Source organism: Spea bombifrons, chromosome 3 (genome assembly GCF_027358695.1).
Source record: "Spea bombifrons isolate aSpeBom1 chromosome 3, aSpeBom1.2.pri, whole genome shotgun sequence".
NCBI lineage: Eukaryota > Metazoa > Chordata > Amphibia > Anura > Pelobatidae > Spea > Spea bombifrons.
Window position 1 is genome coordinate 62,746,798 of NC_071089.1, and position 20,198 is coordinate 62,766,995.

Genomic DNA, 20,198 nt, shown 5'->3' on the forward strand with positions numbered 1-20,198 from the left:
CACACATTTTTGTGTTGTTCTTGTCCAGATTAAATGCATCATTCAGACATTCACAGTGTAGGTTGTAAAAAGTATGTGAACTCCTAAGCTAGTCAGGAGTTAGCAAACCTGAAGTCCAATCAATGGAACGGGATTGGGTTGTGTTTTAGACCTAATTTGACAAAAAAAAAAACGATTTGAGTTAGCTATTCTCAAGAAGCATCTGCTGATGTGAACCATGACTCACATAAAATAAAACTCAGGAAACCTACTACCAAGAATTGTTTTTTTTTTTTTTTACAAGGGTTTACAAAGTAATCTTGAAGAATTTACATATTCATCAGTCCACAGCTAGATAAATTGTTTATAAATGAAGATGATTTAGTGCTGCCCAGAAGTGGGAGCCCAGCCAAGATGACTCCACGGGCATAACGCAGAATGCTCAATGAGGTAAAGAAAAAAAAAAAAAAACCCTAGAATAACAGCTAAATGCTTGAAGGAATGATTGAAAGCGGTTAACATCTCTGTTCATGAGTCTACCATATGCAAAACATTGAACAAGCATGGCATAAACAGTCCATGGCAGGACAGAGTGAAGGAAGCCACTGCTCTCCAATTTAACATCACTGTTTGCCTGAAGTTTTCGAAGAGCAGACTGACACTCTACAACACTACTAGAAAAATGTTTTGTGAACTAATGAAACTAAGATTGAATTGTTTGGGAAGAACACTCTGCACGACATACGGCATTAATAGGGCATCATATCACATGAAAACAACACCCCAATGGTGAAGTATAGTGGAGTGAGCCTCATGATTTGGGGCTGCTTTGCTTCCTTTTGGGGCCTGAACAGCTTGCCATCATTAAGAGGACAATGAATTCCCAATTTTATCAAGGTATCATACAGGATAATGTCAGGATGGCAATCCACCAGCTGAAGCTCAGTTGCAGTTAGGTGATGCAAAAGAAAATGACCCTAAACATCACTGTAAATCTACTACAGAATGTTTTTTTCCAGCAGAACTGTAAATGCTTAAAACCCCTTCGTGACAAAGGCTGCTTTTACTTTTTGTACCCTTTGGGACAATGGCCGTTTTAACATTTCTGCGCTGCTCGTGTTAAGCTGTAATTTTCTTCTTTCCCGTTTACTGAACCCACACAAGTTATAAATTGTTTTTTTCAGGACAAGAAGGGCTTTCTTTAGATGGCATTGCTTTGATTGTATCATATTATTTACTATTAAAAAAGTATAAAATATGGTGAAAAAGTTAGAAAAAAATTACTTTTTCTAGCTTTTAGTTGAAAAATCTTTTACTCATCTATAAAAGGTAACGAAAAAACCTGCTAAATAGATTCTACTATTTGTCCTGAGTTTAGAAATACCCAATGTTTTTATGTTTTTTTTGCTTTTTTCTACACATTATGGGGCAATAAGTACAGGTAGCGTTTTGCTATTTCAAAGCCCTTTTTTCCAAATCTGGTAATTCTTCCCCCCATGTGCCATTTCGGGTATCTTTGAACCCGGCCAATGCAATTTACTCCATCAAGTCATATATTTTTGAAAACTAGACTTTTTTTTGCATTTGTTTTTCACACACATTTTACTTCAGGTATGAATAAACAGGTTCTGGTATATGTCACTATCATAAAACACCCCAATATGTGTTTAGCAACATCTCCTGAGTACAGCGATACCTCACATGAATGATTTTGCCTGGCTGTTTGGGGGCAAAAGGGCCACATTTGGGGCATGCGCATTTTCAATGTTGAACTTTGGCGTTTGGCGATCAGCTGCCCATGCCCTATTCGGTACATCTTTGAGCCGGGCCATTTCAGTATGCCCAATAAAGCCATATATTTTTGAAAACTAGACACCCCAGGGTATTTTAAATGCACCATATCTACCACCAGTCTTTGTCAAACTTTGTGGTAGTCATTTTTTTGCATTTGTTTTGTCACACACATTTTACTTCAGGTATGAATTAAAAGGTTCTCGTATATGTCACTATCACAAAACACCCCAATATGTGTTCGGCAACATCTCCTGAGTACAGTGATACCTCACATGAATGATTTTGCCTGGCTGTTTGGGGGCAAAAAGGCCACATTTGGGGCATGCGCATTTTCAATGTTTAACTTTGGCATTTGGCGAGCAACTGCCCATGCCCTATTTGGTACATCTTGGAGCTGGGCCATTTCAGTGTGCCCAATAAAACCATATATTTTTGAAAACTAGACACCCCAGGGTATTTTAAATGCCGGTATTTTAACTCTTTGCATGCACACATTTTACCACCAGCATTTTTTCAAAGTTGCAGTAGTAGTATTTTATGTATGAATTTACAGCTCCTGGTATATGCCGCTGTCACCCAACACCCCAATATGTGTTCAGCAACATCTCCTGAGTACAGTGATACCCCACATGCATGGGTTTGTAATTTTTGGGGGGAACTAAAAGGCCACATTTGGGACGTGTGCATTTTTTTTAAAGTAGACACCCCATGGGCATTTAATATGCCAGTATTTTAACTCTTTCCATGCGAGAATTGGTTTTAACTCTTTCCATGCGAGCTAATGTGCTAATTTTAGGACTTGCTCACAAAAATATATATTTTATATATATATATTTTTTTTTTTTGCCTTTTTTAAAAAAAAAATTTACATTTTTTTCAACTTGAAGGTTCCCCTGATCAGTGGGAAATAATTTTTACATTTTACTGTTTTTTTAACTATTTTTTTCTAATTATTATTAATTTTATTTTATTTTTTAATTTATTTTTACTAATCACACTGTGATTAGAAAGCTGGGCTCCATTGACTTGCATGGTTGAATGCAGTACCTGTATTCAACCTGCAAGTGGAGCCAGAGTTCTCTAGAGGGTCTGGAGACCGTCTAGCGAACTTTTTCCTCTTTATTATTTTTTTTCCTGGGCCGCCGCCATCTTGCGGATGGTGAAGATTGCGTGCAGCTGCGGCTGTGACCGCTCTCCGGAGCGGTCACAGCCCATCCTGGGGTAAGTGTTTGGTGTCGCTGAATGCCTCCTGATCGAGGCATTCCAGCGACACCATTTAAGTTTAGGAGGTGATCGTTGATCGCCTCCTAAACGCTTTTAAAACTGGCGTCCGCCGCCATACAATGTATGGCGGATGTTGACGCCCCGGCTAGGGGCCAAACATGGACCCTAGTGCCGATCGTGGTGTTGCTGAATGCCTCGAGGTCGAGGCATTACAGCAACACCGTTTGGGTGCAGAAAGCGAACGTAGATCACTTTCTGCACCCGTTTAAAGTCATGACGGTCCTGGCACGTCAATAGTCCTTAACCGTTTGTTTTCCGGTGACGTGCCCGGACCGTCAATTGTCATCAAGGGGTTAATGAGTGTGTTCAGTAAAGACGTGAAGGATTATCATTATTAGCTTAAGCACATTGTGTTTCTCCATACTTGTGACTTAGATGTCAATCAGATCACATTTTATGAACAATTAATGCAGAAAACCGGGTAATTCCAAAGGTTGATTTGCTTTTTCTTGCCACTGTATATCCATGATGAACCAATATATCTGTAGACTTTAATGTACAGAAGCAGATTTAAGACCAAAAGGAGACAGACTTAACTTTGCATTTTCTTTAGGTACAATCTAAAAGCCCTCAACCTTGAAAGGGATTCATTGTTGCACAACTGAATGTTTTCCTCTGTACTCCTGTATTTAGTCTTTATCTAAAAATAACACTAAAATAATAAATAATTGTAGCAAGATACTCAAATTCAGGTTCAGTATAAAGTGTTTGTCTTCCCATACATACCGTATATCAGGTATATGATAGATATGATAGATATGATGAAAAAACATGAACATATACTATACAATGTACACATCAATTTCAATAAGATTATATATATATATATATATATATATATATATATATTTGACAGCAATATACATTAGTTGCATATATGGGCTGGTTACTGCCCATAAGCATTTTTGTACCTTATGGTCTGTGTCTGTAACAGGACAATATTTACATTTGTGATTTAGATGTCATTGTCAAAAAAAGGATGTGTGGCTGTGGTTTGCAGAAATGTAACCTTATGCAGCTGCATATTATGGTCTTAGCAGCCAAGATCTAGGACAGAGGGGCCAGCAGTCTCTCTGCTGGAAAACCAGGTGTATATCACTCTACTGAGCGATCAGGTTCCCCTATGCACTGCTGTTCAATGGGCCAGTATTTGATCGCCCCAACAAGTCCATTGATAACACAGGATTCTGAAACAGATGCCGTATGTCCTTCTGATCCGAGTGTGGGGAAATATGACATCCTATCCCAGTACTCATCAGGGAGGACAGAAGACACAGAGGTGAGCACTGGGGCAGTAGAGCCCAGAGGCTAGTAGCATATTCAGGCACCATAAAAAAGCACTCTGTCCAATTCTACTAGCCTTACGGACCTCTTGATAAATCTCTACATCTATTCTGGAGTGTTGGCAACTATTTCTATTAGATAAGAGAACTAGTTGACATTATTTATACCGTAAAATCAGACCTGTTTTGTATCCAGACCACTGCAGGTATTGTTAAATTACAAGGGTGTCAACATCCCTGTGGTTAAAGATTTTTTCCCCTACAGTATATATATAAATAGACACACATGGCTAGTGTATGTGAAATCTAAATTCATTCATTATGAATTCATAATGTACAGCAATATCCCAGAGAGCAGCATTTGCTAATGAAATCTGCAGGACACATTGCTTCCCTAAGGTTTATTCAGCATGGGGTTAACAGATGATGCTAAACCAGGTGTTGGTTTATTGACAACTGCCATGCTCAGCTATCCAATCCATTATCTTTTTTTTTATACCTCAGAGGGGGGATATGGAGACTAATAATGTTAAAACAGTGAGAAAACATGGAAAGCCATGTGTCTAAACTAGGTTGACCACATTTTATTTCTGCCATTCAGGGACACACTATGAAGTGCATGAGATTACACACAGATGTATATTATATATATATACACACACACACACACACACACACTGATTCGCATATACACACCCTCACATACACATAAATAAATTTTTTATATATATCTCACATACACACTGATTCACATATACTATTATATATTAATAATTAGGAAGCCTTGGAAACGATGTTGATTTCAGATTTAATAATATACATACTCCACCGTAATCATCCCCAGAGTTCCTTTGTCCCTTAATTTACTAAGCCATACCCCTCTTTTACTTACTCACTGTAGTTCAGGCATAGATCAAATAAACACATGAAACAGCACTTGCATGTATAGTTCAACTGAATAAGACATAAAAACCATATATTTGCAGGCATATATAAATTATGTATGGAAACATAGCATCACAGGTATAGATCAACAGAACACACAAACCCAGCATTCCAGGTATAGATCAACTGGAAATCACATGTAAACGCAGCACTGAGGGTATAGATCAAATAAACAACACAAGGAAACAGCACTGCAGGTATTGATCAACTGAATAAAACATAAAAACCCTGTATTTGCAGGTATACATAAATAATGTATGGAAACATAGCATAGCAGATATGGATCAACTGAATAACACAAAAACCCAGCTTTGCAGGTATACATCAATCGGAATTCACATAAAAACTCAGCAATAAAGGTACAGCTAAGAACCACTAAATTACAGGCATAGATCACAGGCTGCACACCGCAAAGCCAGCACTGGCGCCCACACTGCCCATATAGAACCTGACCAGCACCCAGATAACACACATAGGACTTGCCATCTTTGTCCCCAAACAGCCCAGCATGAGTCAACTTTGTCCCCAAACAGCCTGGCCTGTGCCATCTTTGTCCCATTAACCCCATGCCTGTGCCATCTTTGCCTCAGAAACACCTTGCCTGTGCCATCCTGGTCCCCAAAGCTCAAACACCCTGCTTGTGCCATCTTTGCCTTTCCACAAATCAATTATTAATCTATGATACACACAAACACATTTACAGTCACTCACTAATTCACACAATTAATTCACACAACCAGTTATTCTCTCACTCATTCACACAGATCATTTACACATATTCAATAATGCATTCTCACACATCCATTAATTATCACTGATTCACACAATTCATCCACATATTAATTTGTACACTCACTCATTTAGACGGTTCATCCACACATTAATTCATTCATTCTCTCACCTATTCACACAATTCATACAGATTCATTTATACTCCCACTCATTCACACAATTCATCCACACATTCTCTCATTCTCTCACTCATTCACACAATTCATCCACATTAATTCATTCATTCTCTCACTCATTCTCACTCTATATTTATTTGAATATTCTTACTACCCCCTCTCTCCCCTTTTCTCACTATATACCCCCTCTCCCACTATCTACCTCCTCGCCTCCCCTTCTCACTATCTACCTCCTCTCCCCCACTTCTCACTATCTATCCTCTCCACCTTTGTATTTCACTTACCTTGCAGAAGTTCTGAGGTGGGAGAGCGAGGCATCTGTCCAAGCTAGAGGCCTCTGCATCAATTAGTGCTCCCTCGGTTCCACAAAAAAGAAAAGTACGGCGTTTCAATCTGCACCCCCCTGCCAACGCCACTGATTCTGGGACAATGTGGTCACCCAAGCTAAACCCGCTTTTAGGTTTTAAAACTCACTTCTAAGGGAGTGCAATTCTAAATGATCGACTATTCCTAACATATGAAACAGAAATACGTGAAGTCTTACAGAAAGTTCCAAGTAGTGTACTCTGCTCATGTTACAAAATCAGATATTAATATTACATGAGTATGTTGTCCAGTTAGAGTTGCTAAGAATCTTGCATAAGAATGATCAGTTTAGCCAAATGTTTGCACTCCACTGGGTCTTTTACCGGTGCATACAACTGTCAAAACTCTCAATTACTTTTGTGTATACTACCTCTGTGCAGTCCAAAACAAGTGTCCACCATCAATAGCACCATCTGCACAGATTAATATTTACACAGGAGAGACCATATACAGTAGCACTTTCTGGGTTTGGTGTTTGGGGAATGCGGGCTGACGGCAACACCTCCTGCTTTGCCCATTTTTAGGTTGGCTTTGCCACCTCCTCACCTTTTGCGGCCCCCGACCTCCTGTCCCGATTTGGACACCTGAAATGTTAGGGGTATGTTATATGGTATGTCGGGTTCAGTAAAATGTGCCTTATGGTCTCTTCTTTAAGATACAGGAAGATTCTAGGAATGAACATCACAGATACATACCCAGTTAACCTAAAGCCCCTGTAAATCAACTTTAATAGGACATTTAATATGGCGCGCGTTGACCCTCCGTGGAGCAATCAGACAGGGCCCCTGCCGCAGATCTCGGTATTGCTGAATGCTTCCACTTTCTACACCTGTTTAAACTTATGACATGCTAAGCACGTCAATTGTCACAAACGGGATGTTTTCCTGTAACGTTCCTGGCACGTCAGTTGTTGTCAGAGTTAAAATGGATCAGAAATACAGTGCAGACATTGTAAATGACTATTGTAGTAGGAAACGGCTGATTTTACATGGAATATCTTCATAGGCCTACAGAGGCCCTTTATCAGCAACCATCACTCCCATGTTCCAATGGCACATTGTGTCAGCTAATCCAAGTTTAAGTTTAAAAGGCTAATTGATCATTAGAAAACCTTTTTGCAATTATATAAGGACAGCTAAAAATTTCCTTATTTTCCATGAAAACAGCTAAGTGACCCTAAACTTTTGAACAGTAGTGTATTGTTTATATATATTTAAAAAAAACCTGAGTGCGTATTCATTTGGATATATATACATCTATAAACACATATATATACACACACACACACATGGGTGTAGGAACCCCTAAAAATCTGGGGGGGATAGCATTTTTACTGGTAGGGTATACCTGACCATTTCACCAACAGGGACTTTTATGACATTGCATTATAAATACATAGAGATTAATATGACGTTGGTCCCCCTTTGCAGCTATAACGGCTTCCACTCTTCTGGGAACGATTTCCACAAGATTTTGGAGAGTTTCTGTGGGGAATTTTTGCAACCATGCTTGTTTTGTACACTGGGGCACAGTCATGATGGAATAGAAAAGGACCGTCCCCAAAACTGTTCCCACAAAGTTAGAAGCATAGTGTTGTCCAAAATGTCTTGGTTTATCACCTTCAGCTCATAAAACGTTCTACTGGATGAATGGGAGAAAATTCCCACAGAAACTCACAAAAAAAGAAAAATCTTACAACCACAGATGGACCCCACTGGACACGGCCACAGAGACTACTATGATGTACTGAAGGAACCATCTAAGACTCCTAACACGTCATGCACACAGGAACATATCCACACGCTTAAACACTTGAATAACATACACACGCATGCACACACACACACACACACAATGGGTTAAACATGTGTTACAGGGAATCATTATCTTCCCTTTAAGTACGACATGCCTGCTCATACACACACATATGCACTGCTCTTACGGATGCCTGCCCACAAAAACACACATATACGCTGCAATTGCCTGCAGATACACACTTGCCAGTACTCACACATATGCACTACCCTTATACACGCCTGCCCAAACATACATAAACTGCTCACACACACACGCCTCCCCATAAATATACACTGCCCTTGCGCATACTTACACAGACGTATACGCTATAAGACAAATACACTCCTTATATACACACGTATACAATGCCCATACAGACGTACACGTATACAATGCCCATACAGACGTACACATATACACTGCCCATACACACATACACATATACACTGCTCATACACACATACACATATACACTGCCCATACAGACGTACACATATACACTGCCCATACACACATACACATATACACTGCTCATACACACATACGCATATACACTGCCCATACAGACGTACACGTATACACTGCCCATACAGACGTACACGTATACACTGCTCATACACACATACACATATACACTGCCCATAAAGACGTACACATATGCACTGACCATACAGACGTAAACATATACACTGCCCATACAGACGTACACATATACACTGCCCATACAGACGTACACATATGCACTGCCCAAACAGACGTACACATATGCACTGCCCAAACAGACGTACACATATGCACTGCCCATACAGACGTACACATATAAACTGCCCATACAGACGTACACATATACACTGCCCATACAGACGTACACATATACACTGCCCATACAGACGTACACATATACACTGCCCATACAGACGTACACATATACACTGCCCATACAGACGTACACATATACACTGCCCATACAGACGTACACATATACACTGGCCATACAGACGTACACATATGCACTGGCCATACAGACGTACACATATGCACTGGCCATACAGACGTACACATATGCACTGGCCATACAGACGTACACATATGCACTGGCCATACAGACGTACACATATGCACTGGCCATACAGACGTACACATATGCACTGGCCATACAGACGTACACATATGCACTGGCCATACAGACGTACACATATGCACTGCCCATACAGACGTACACATATGCACTGCCCATACAGACGTACACATATGCACTGCCCATACAGACGTACACATATACACTGCCCATACAGACGTACACATATGCACTGCCCATACAGATGTACACATATACACACGTATGCACATACATGCACATATACACAGCTGCCCTATACACAAACACATATGCCTGCCTAAGTACCCATACACATGCCTCACCATATGTATATGCACACACAAATCTACCATCAGACCCCCCACCTTCGTTCTCCACATCAGACCCCCCCAAACCTTTGTTCTCCACATCAGACCCCCCCTCCACAACCTTTGTTCTCCACATCAGACCCCCCTCCACAACCTTTGTTCTCCACATCAGACCCCCCCTCCACAACCTTTGTTCTCCACATCAGACCCCCCCTCCACAACCTTTGTTCTCCACATCAGACCCCCCTCCACAACCTTTGTTCTCCACATCAGACCCCCCTCCACATCAAACCCCCTCCACAACCTTTGTTCTCCACATCAGACCCCCCACCCACCCACCTTCGTTTTCCACATCAGACCCCCCACCCACCCACCTTCGTTTTCCACATCAGACCCCCCACCCACCCACCTTCGTTTTCCACATCATACCCACCCACCCACCTTAATTTTCCACATCATACCCACTTACCTACCTACCTACCTACCTTCGTTTTCCACATCATACCCACCCACCCACCTTCGTTTTCCACATCATACCCACCTACCTACCTACCTACCTACCTTCGTTTTCCACATCATACCCACCCACCTTCGTTTTCCACATCATACCCACCCACCTTCGTTTTCCACATCTCTTACCTTTCCCTTTCTCTTCCTCCTTTCTGCTTTCTCTTCCTCCTTTCTGCTTTCTCTTCCAACTTTCCTTTTTGCCGCTCACAGTCTGTGCAGTGCGGCTGCGCACAGCTGTTTATGCTGAGCGCCGGGGCTGGATATAAACGTCATATCCCGTCGCCCCGGCGCTCAGTTACAGACAGCACGCTGGTGAGTGTGACCTTAATGAAGTTGCAGCCTGCAGGACTGGTTGGGGAGATCACGGATTTCCCTAACCAGTCCTGCAGGCTGCAGCTGCTGATCGGGCAGCTGTGAGCACCCTCACAGCTGCACCCGAGTGCACTCGCCTCACGTACAGCCCTGGGGGGGATTTCTATATTATCGGTCCCCCCCTTATGATTTCCTGGGGGGGATCTGTCCCCCCGTCCCCCCCGGTTCCTACGCCCGTGCACACACACACACACACACACACATATATATATACATACACACACACACATTTACATACACATACATCTTGCACTGTTTAATTTATGAGGTTTCTGTATACCATCTAAATCTCCCAGTTTCATCCTACATAAGAACTCTGACGGGAAGAATAGATTAAAATTGTGCGGAGTCACAGAACCATTTGTTTGCACAGCATTTGCTATTAAATATACTCTGTATTTACAAATACACATAAAGTTGTGATCAAAAGTTTGCATACCCTTGGAGAATTAGTAATATATGTGTATAATAATATATATGTACCATTTTTAAAGAAAACATGAGTGAGCAGGCAAAACACATTTCTTTTATTTCTTAAGGGATTTATATTCAACTGAAGGTTATAACAGAATGGCAAAATCATAAAGCCAAACATGGCAACAAAGTCTTTTATAATAGTTGTGGTATAGCTGCCCATTCATCCTGGCAAAATGTCTCCAGGTCATGCAAAGTCTTTGGTCGTCTAGCAAGAACCGCACGTTTGAGATCTCCCCGGCCTCTGATGGCCACTCTAGAACCTTCATCTTTTTCTGCTGTAACCATTGGAGGGTCAACTTGGACTTGTGTCTAGGGTTGTGCTAAAAAGTCAAAGTGCATCACAGCTTTTGTGCGGAAGAATGCAAATTGTCTGCCAGTATTTTCTGATCTTGCCTTCCTTTTTCACAAGATTCGCTGTACCTTTAGAGCTTTCCCACCACCAAAACATCAGTGAGCCAACATCATTCTTCACAGTGGGGATGGTATTCTTTTCGCTATATGCCTTCTTGACCCCTCTCTAAACATAGCCCTTATGATTGTGACCATACAGCTCTATTTTGGTCTCCTCACTCCAAATTACAGTGCGCCAGAAGCTGTGAGGCATGTCAAGGTGTTGTCGGGCATATTGTAACCGGGCTTTCTTGTGGCATTGGCACAGTAAAGGCTTCTTTCTGGCAACTTGACCATGCAGCTCTTTTTTGTATTTTGTCGTATTGTGCGCCTTCAAAGAACCACACCAAACTTTTTCCTGAAGCAGCCTGTATTTCTCCTGAGGTTACCTGTGTTTTTTTTGTGTCCCAAACAATTCTTCTGGCAGTTGTGGCTAAAATCTTTCTCAGTCTACCTGACCTCGACTTGGTATCAAGAGATCCCCAAATTTTCTACTTCTTTATAAGTGATTGAACAGTATTGACTGGCATTTCCAAGGCTCTGGATATCTTTTTATATCCTATTCCATCTTTATAAAGTTCCATTACCTTATTATGCAGGTCTTTAGACAGTTCTTTTCTGCTCCTCATGGCTCAGTATCTAGCCTGCTCAATGCATCCACGTGAGAGCTAACAAGCTCATTGACTATTTATACACAGACACTAATTGCAATTTAAAAAGCCACAGGTGTGGAAAATTAACCTTTAATTGCCATTTTAACCCGTGTGTGTCACCTTATGTGTCAGTAACAAGGCCAAACATTCAAGTGTATGTAGACTTTTGATCAGGGACATTGAGGTAATATCTGTTACCATTATGATTTAAAAAGGAGCCAAACAACTATGTGTTTTTTGCATGATCAGTCATATTTTCCAAAATAATGACATTTCACAATTTCCCGCTCACTCAATATTTTCTCTTTTTCGGACCATTCTCTGTAAACCCTGCAGTAGATCAGCAGTTTCTTGAATACTCAGACCAGCTCGTCTGGCACCAACAACCATGCCACGTTCAAAGTCACTTACATCCCCTTTCCTCCTCATTCTGATGCTCGGTTTGAACTTCAGCAAGTTGTCTTGACCCCGTCTACATGCCTAAATGCATTGAGTTGCTGCCATGTGATTGGCTGATTAGATATTTGTGTTAACAAGCAATTGAACAGGTGTACCTAATAAAGTAGCCAGTGAGTGTATGTATATATATAGGCAAATTACTTTTTATAGTTTGCCAGTAAACTTTATTCCAGGTGACACAAGGTAAATTGAAAGTATGGTAAGAAATGCAGCTTTTTTTTAAACCTTTTTTTAGCTTTTTAGCAAACCTTAGTCTTCATGCAAGTAGGCCTGCTTAATGATTTTGTTAAGTGCGAAATGTTAAGGTTTAACGGTTCTTTTACTAAAACCTTCTACATGTGACACACCAAAAGAACAACACAGGAGAAGTTAAACCAAGTTTGCAAACAAATAATTCAACAACGCAAAGAACAAAATCTGAGCTCTAGCCTCAGCAATTGCGTTTGGTCTTGAATCCAGCCACATGGGTAGAAGGCATTTGGGAAACGCAAATGCGTACTCCAGTTGCCTATGCATACACATGAGATGGAGAATGTTTACTGAAAATAGCTAATATTTGCACACCTGGAAACTCTCAGCGTTTTCACAGAGTCTCCAAGTAAAGCATTGTTACCCTCTGGGCCAATACTCCCCCCCCCCAATTCCACTCCCACTCTTAACCTTTTTAGTGCTACCTGGGGCTAGCCTTGCCCTTGTCAGCTGCTGCCCATTGCATGGCTAACCATGTTCACCTCACTCTTGCGTGGCTGGCTCTGCCCCCTCACAAAGCCACTATCTCAGAAGAAAGAGAGCTCCAAGTAGCATACTGGGGGAAGTTCCCAGGTATGAGTAGTTTACTTGTATGGCCTAGGACCGGAAAGCTTTTGTAATATAAGTAAAATCACCCATTGGGTGCTGTGCTGTAGAGTCATGCTACTAGTGACTAGTAATGCTACTAGTGAAAGACGCCCTGTGGTGCCAGCATGAGTTGGGTAACCAACGCATACGGTAAGTATAGTTTCTAGCATACTACATTGTCTTGTAGTTGAACATGTTCCCATGTCTGTTGTTATGTGGTTAATGTCAATATAATGCTTAATAATTTTCTAGAGAGCTCAACATCCATTGGCCTCATTAGAGAAGTGTATGGATGGGGCAAATCTTTTTTTTTTCTTTCTTTCTTACCAGAACCATAATACATTCCGGAACAAAATATTTCTGCATTACAAAAACAACATAATTCTTTAGTTCTATATGCTGCCATAATTTACATGAAATCAACTTTTAGGATCCATCTTGGTTTGAAATGTATTCTCTCAGGTCAGATTTTCTTTTGATGGCTAATTAGCTTACAAAAACTACAGACATCTTATTCAGCTGCCTGTCTTACTGCTGATGGGCTAAAGAGAATAATTTATTGTAATTGTACTCTGAAGTATGTCTGCTATGAATAGCACAAGGTCTGATTTTTCCCAGGGTCACTCTAGGATGACAAGCCATTTCCTTTTTCACAGACAAACTGGTAATGATAGCAGGTGAAGGCAGGGGCGTACCTAGAGTATTTGGCAACCAGGGCGGATCCTGGTTGCCAAATGTATGTGGCAACCCCCTACGCCCGCCCCCCCCCCAAAAAAGGTTGGCCAGAATATTTATTTCACAAATGTTTAACTATATGGCAACTGGAAAAAAATTGAAATCTGAAAAAATGATTAACTCAAATAAATTAAATATGTTTTTAATAATATTTACTGAGCAGATATGGTACAGCGTAATTCCCACCACTATACACCGAGCCAGACATTGACGGTACGGCAGCTTATCCCCTATTACTATACACCAAGCCACACATTGACGTGGTAGGCCTCTGCCCCTAAAACAGCCTGCTTGTGCCACCGTTGCCCTTGAAGCAGCCTGCCTGTGCCAACTCTGCCCCTGAAGCAGCCTGCCTGTGCCTCCTCTGGCAACAAAGGGCACTTGTAAATTAAAATGTTGCACAGGACACAGACCAATCAAAGTGCAGCAAGTGCACACTCATTGGCCCTATTAAGCTCCATCCAGCATGACTGACAATTCCCATGGGGACAATGCTATTATATATATTAACCCCTTAAGGACCAGGCTGTGTTTTACTCATTTATTGAACCCACACAAATTATATGATGTTTTTTTCAGGACAAGAAGGGCTTTCTTCAGATACCATTGATTTAAATATATTATCTAATTTCCCATTAAAAAAAAAAAAAAAATATGATGAAAAATGTAAAAAAACCAAACACATTTTCTGACTTTTACCCCAAAAATCGTTTACTCATCCAAAAAAGCTAATGAAAAAACCTACTAAATATATTCTACTATTTGTCCTGAGTTTAGAAATACCCAATGTTTTTATGGTTTTTTTTGCTTTTTTCTGCACGTTACGGAGCATTAAGTACAAGTAGCGTTTTGCTATTTCAAAACCATTTTTTCCAAATCTGGTAATTCTTCCCCCCATGTGCCATTTCAGGTATCTTTGAAGCCGGCCAATGCAATTTACCCCATCAAATCATATATTTTTGAAAACTAGACACCCTAAGGTATTTCAAATGCTAGAATTTTAACTCTTTCCATGCACTAATTCTACCACCAGTCTTTGTCAAACTTTGTGGTAGTAATTTATCTTGTGTTTTTTATCGCTAAAATTGCTCTTCAGGTATGGATTTACAGCTCCTGGTATACATCACTTTCAAACAACACCCCAATATGTGTTCAGCAACATCTCCCGAGTACAGTCATACCCCCCATGCATGGGTTTGTCGAGTTGTTTGGGAGGTAAAACGCCACATTTAGGAAGTGCACATTTTTTAAATTGGAACTTTTACATCTGGTCATTCTGCCCCCATGTCCTAATAGGACCATCTTTGAAGCCGGCTAATTCAATTTACCCCATCATACCATATATTTTTGAAAACTAGACACCCCAAGGTATTTCAAATGCTTTTTTTAACCCTTTCCATGCATGAGATTCTACCACCAGCCTTTGCCACACTTTGTGGTAGTATTTTTTTGGTATTTTTTTTACACAAATTGTACTTTGGGTATAAATTTATAGCTCCAGGTATACGTCACTATCAAACAACACCCTAATATGTGTTCAACACCATCTCTCGAGTACAGTGATACCACCCATGCATGGGTTTGACTGCTGTTTGGGGTTAAAAGGCCACATTTGGGAAGTGCTCTTTTTTTTCCCTATTTTGGTCAGTCTGTGTCTATGCCCTATCTTTGAGCCCGGCCACTACAATTTACCTCATCAAACCATATATTTTTGAAAACTAGACACCCCAAGGTACTTAAAATGGTAGTATTTAACCCTTTCCATGCATGAGATTCTACCACCAGCCTTTGCCACACTTTGTGGTAGTATTTTTTTTTGTATTATTTTCACACAAATTGTACTTTGGGTATAAATTTATAGTTCCAGGTATACGTCACTATCAAACAACACCCTAATATGTGTTCAGTAACATCTCCCGAATACAGTCATACCCCACATGTATGGGTTTGTCTGGTGTTTGGGGTTAAAATGCCACATTTTGGAGGTGTGCTTTTTTTTCCCCATTTCGGTCAGTCTGTGCCTATGCCCTATCTTTGAGCCCGGCCACTCCAATTTACCCCATCAAACCATTCATTTTTTTAAATTACACACCCCTTGGGTATTTGAAATGCTTTTATTTAAATTTTTCCATGTCAGGATTTTTGGGAAGATACAGCGCTAATTTTAGCACTTGCTCATAATAATAAACTTTATTTTTTTATTTTATTTATTTTACTCTTTTACATTTTGCTGGAACTAGATAGTTCCTCTGATGCATAATAATTTTTAAATGTTACCATGTTTTTTTAAGCTTTTTCTTTTAAATATTTTACTACTCACATTGTGATTAGAAAGCTGGGCTCCATTGAATTGTATGGTTGAATGCAGTACCTGTATTCAACCTGCAAGTGGAGCCAGAGTTCTCTAGAGGGTCTGGAGACCATCTAGCGAACTTTTTCAACTTTATTATTTTTTTTACCGGGCGGCCGCCATCTTGCGGATGGCGAAGATCACTGGCAGTGGCGGCTGTGACCGCTCTCCGGAGCCTGCCGGGCAGGCAGCGGGGTTAGGATACAGATCCCCCGCAGCGGTGCAGGGGACCTGCATCCTACTCTCTGATACGCTCAGACAGCCTCCCCTGCCAGCACTTCCCACAGGGGGGAGTGCCGGCACGGGAGGTTGTCTAAGCGCAGACGTTCACCGGCAGCAGCGATGCGCGTAAACAGCCCCCGCTGCCGGCACGTAAAGCACATCGTGCAGATGTCCCGGCAGCGGAGGTTGTTTACCCGCATCGCCGCAGCCGGTGACCGTCCGCACGATGCGTTTTACCTCTGCCCCCAAGACTTACCAGAGCAGACTCCCGGGTGTCTTGCGGGGCCGGCGGTGTCCCCTGCCGGCCCCGCAAGACACCCGGGAGTCTGCTCTGGTAAGTCGGGGAGGGGGCAGAGTGGCAGCATATCTCGGGGGGGACAGTGGCAGCATATCTCGGGGAGGGGGGGGAGAGGACAGTGGCAGCATATCTCGGGGGGGGGACAGTGGCAGCATATCTCGGGGGGGGAGGACAGTGGCAGCCTATCTCGGGGGGGTGGCAGCATATCTCGGGGGAGGGGGAGACAGAGTGGCAGCATGTTTTTTTGGTGCTTTTTTAAAGAAAAAAACTTTTTCTTTAAAAAAGCACCAAACTTTTAGGGTGTGGCAATTACACACTGTAATTGCAGCATGCTCACACTGTTTGGTAGGCCCTGTATTATACATTTGTATTATTTGAGCATGAGACTAGCTTAGCGCACCAACATTTTTTTCTTTTCCCTGTTTGCACATATTTGAGGTTGTTGGCTCCTCATCAGTCTGGTTGCAGCTTGCTGTCCAGGGGTTAAATGGGAGGAGGTTTAATTGCACCTCCCCAACACATTAATCTGGTTTTGGAAGCAATATAAACTGCTTTGTGTGCCCACTATGTAGGAGGTGAGAGTAGGTTCTCACCCTATTGAGAGTGTGCCTTGACGTGGCGGGTAATCTTAATTATGCTTTGGCCAATTCATATAACCAATACCTCTCATTTATATTAATTATTAATGTTGATATATTTGTTGCCAATTTTCTTAGGGTGAGACGCGCAGACAGTTTTTGTTTTTTGGATAGATAATGTATGTACAGTTTTCTGAGACAAAGTGAATTTCATCATTTTAAGCTCAAAATACATTTCATTAATGCAAACACAGCAGAAGTTTAAATAAAATGAGAATTAAACAATGATAATATTAAATGAAATGGAGAGAGCAACCATAATCTCTGTACAATTTAATCAAAATAAAAGCAGAAAATCAGAAACCATGACTGATTTTTAAACAGACCTGCACAAAGAAGAGAAACAAAGCATAGGTGAATTTAATTAGCAGACTTGGGATCTGAAGCTAAAATATTGATCATAGGGTAGAGTTACATATTCATTTTATCCTGTGTTACATAACTACAAGCAGAAGGTAGGCACTAATCCTGATCTCTGAAACGTTCAGCACTAAAGAAAAAAAAGATACTCAATAATCATTCCAGATGGGGCCATTGATTATGTCATTTAAATCAGTTTGAAACCAGGTACTTCATCATATAGGGACCTGTTGTAACACAGATCTACTTAATAAAAGTTAATTGTGTCCCCTTTCATTACACCTTAGAAAACAGGATAACCGTGATCTCTGTGGATGACCTTAACTTGGTGCCAAGAGGAAAGCGCACACCTAGCAAATATGTTTTTCACTGCCAAGTGTTTTTGATCTCAGTAGATATAGAACATGGTGGTCAGGAGCACAGTACCCTCAAAGGGATTTGAGCTCTATGATTAATTCAGTGATGTCAGAAGGAAGCGTATACAGAAAAACACACCACAATAAACAAATCCAAATGTGGCTACAATCTATCTAATGGAAGTTCAACCGAAAACCTTTAAAAATTCCATGGGGTTAATTTACAATTGTAGAATTATTTACAGATGCCCAACATGGCCTTCAAACAGTACTTTTCAAAAACTATATAAAGCCTTGAATACACAGATAAAATAATTGAAATGGCAACAGGCAAAAAATTTTTTTTACATATTTATACTGCAATGTAAAAATCTAAGGGAGAGCTTCCTGTGCATCTTTGTGGGTGTCTCATTAACCCCCCCCGGAACTTTTGCACAAGCCAGAGATGGAGCTAGTTTACTGGCCTCAACCAGGGCAGTCCCCTGCCAACCCTCAGGACTTACCAGCCATCTTACTTGCACTGTGTGTATTCTGCGTTAAAACCTGGGACATGACATCATATGTTGGCGCGCCACTTCAGACGTGCAGCACTAGGTGCAAGATACTACAGAAGCTGCCTGAGCACCTCCATAGTGTGTAAGTTGGCTAGTTACAAGATGTTCCCATGTGGCCCACTGACTAAGCAGCAACATGACCCCCGGTAACGCCATCCCTTTGAAACTGCAGTCTTAAGCATTGTTGGTCTAGGCCAGTAAAGGCATTGGCTGGAAGAGCGGAGAATTTTAGATATTACACTAACAAAGCTTGCATCTAATTAACAATCCTAGACACATTTTGGCAAAATTTTAAATGAATCTTACACTTTTTATATGATTTTGTTATATGCTTTTTCTTTTGCATTGCAAAATTCAGAAGCTCCAGAAAAATAGGGTTGCAGAGAAGAAAGCTCTATACAACATTGTCCTAAGACTCAAAATATGTAATATGTCTAAATTTTCTAAAACTACTTTTGAAATACAATAGCAAATTATACCTTGCTTTAGTTCAATTGTGGTTAGAAAGTCGTATTTATTTGGACCAAAGATAATAACAGCCCTGTCAGGACAAACTGTACAATGCAGCAGAGTTTTAGTACTAAATTTAACATAATATATAATATCTACCTCCAGTCATGGAGGTGAAACCATACAAGAAATGCTTAAATAAAGAAGTAATCCTGTACCAATGAGGCATTTAAATAACCCCCACATCTCTCTCCATAGCAGTAATTATACCATTATTATTTAAAAATGTTAAATTAATCTGTATAATAAGTTGGGTTTTTTTTTTATACATTATATACTGAATACTGTGTGATATAAAGAGTGTTATAATTCTTATGGTCAAATGATAATTAAGGGGACACTCCAGCCAAGTGACAGGAAAGTACTGCCATTGATTTAATTGGAAGTAGAGGACTGCATTGGGAGGCGGGTCCCGCGGGGGTCTTGCGGACGCGGGCGGTCTTGCTGGGGTTGTGGGCAGGAGCGGGCAGTCAGGCACTGTACCTGCGGGTCCCGGTAATCCTGCGCAAGTCCCGCAAGGCTGCCTTCTCGCTGCTCCCTTACAGTGTCTCCTCTCTTGCTCCGCCCAGGAACAAAACGGAGTCACGTGATGTGACGTCACTTCCTGTGACTCCACCTTATTCCTGGGCGGAACAAGAGAAGAGACGCTGAGAGGGAGCAACTCCAAGGCAGCCTTGCGGGACTGCGTGGGAAATCTGCAGTTCAGGTAAGGAG

General features: G+C 41.1%; 1 protein-coding gene across 1 annotated transcript in view; it reads right to left on the reverse strand.

Moving 5' to 3' along the window:
• The window catches only part of FIG4 (FIG4 phosphoinositide 5-phosphatase), a 142,029-nt gene that overhangs the window by 99,807 nt on the left and 22,024 nt on the right, over window positions 1-20,198 (reverse strand). The gene's annotated exons all lie outside the window — the stretch shown is intronic.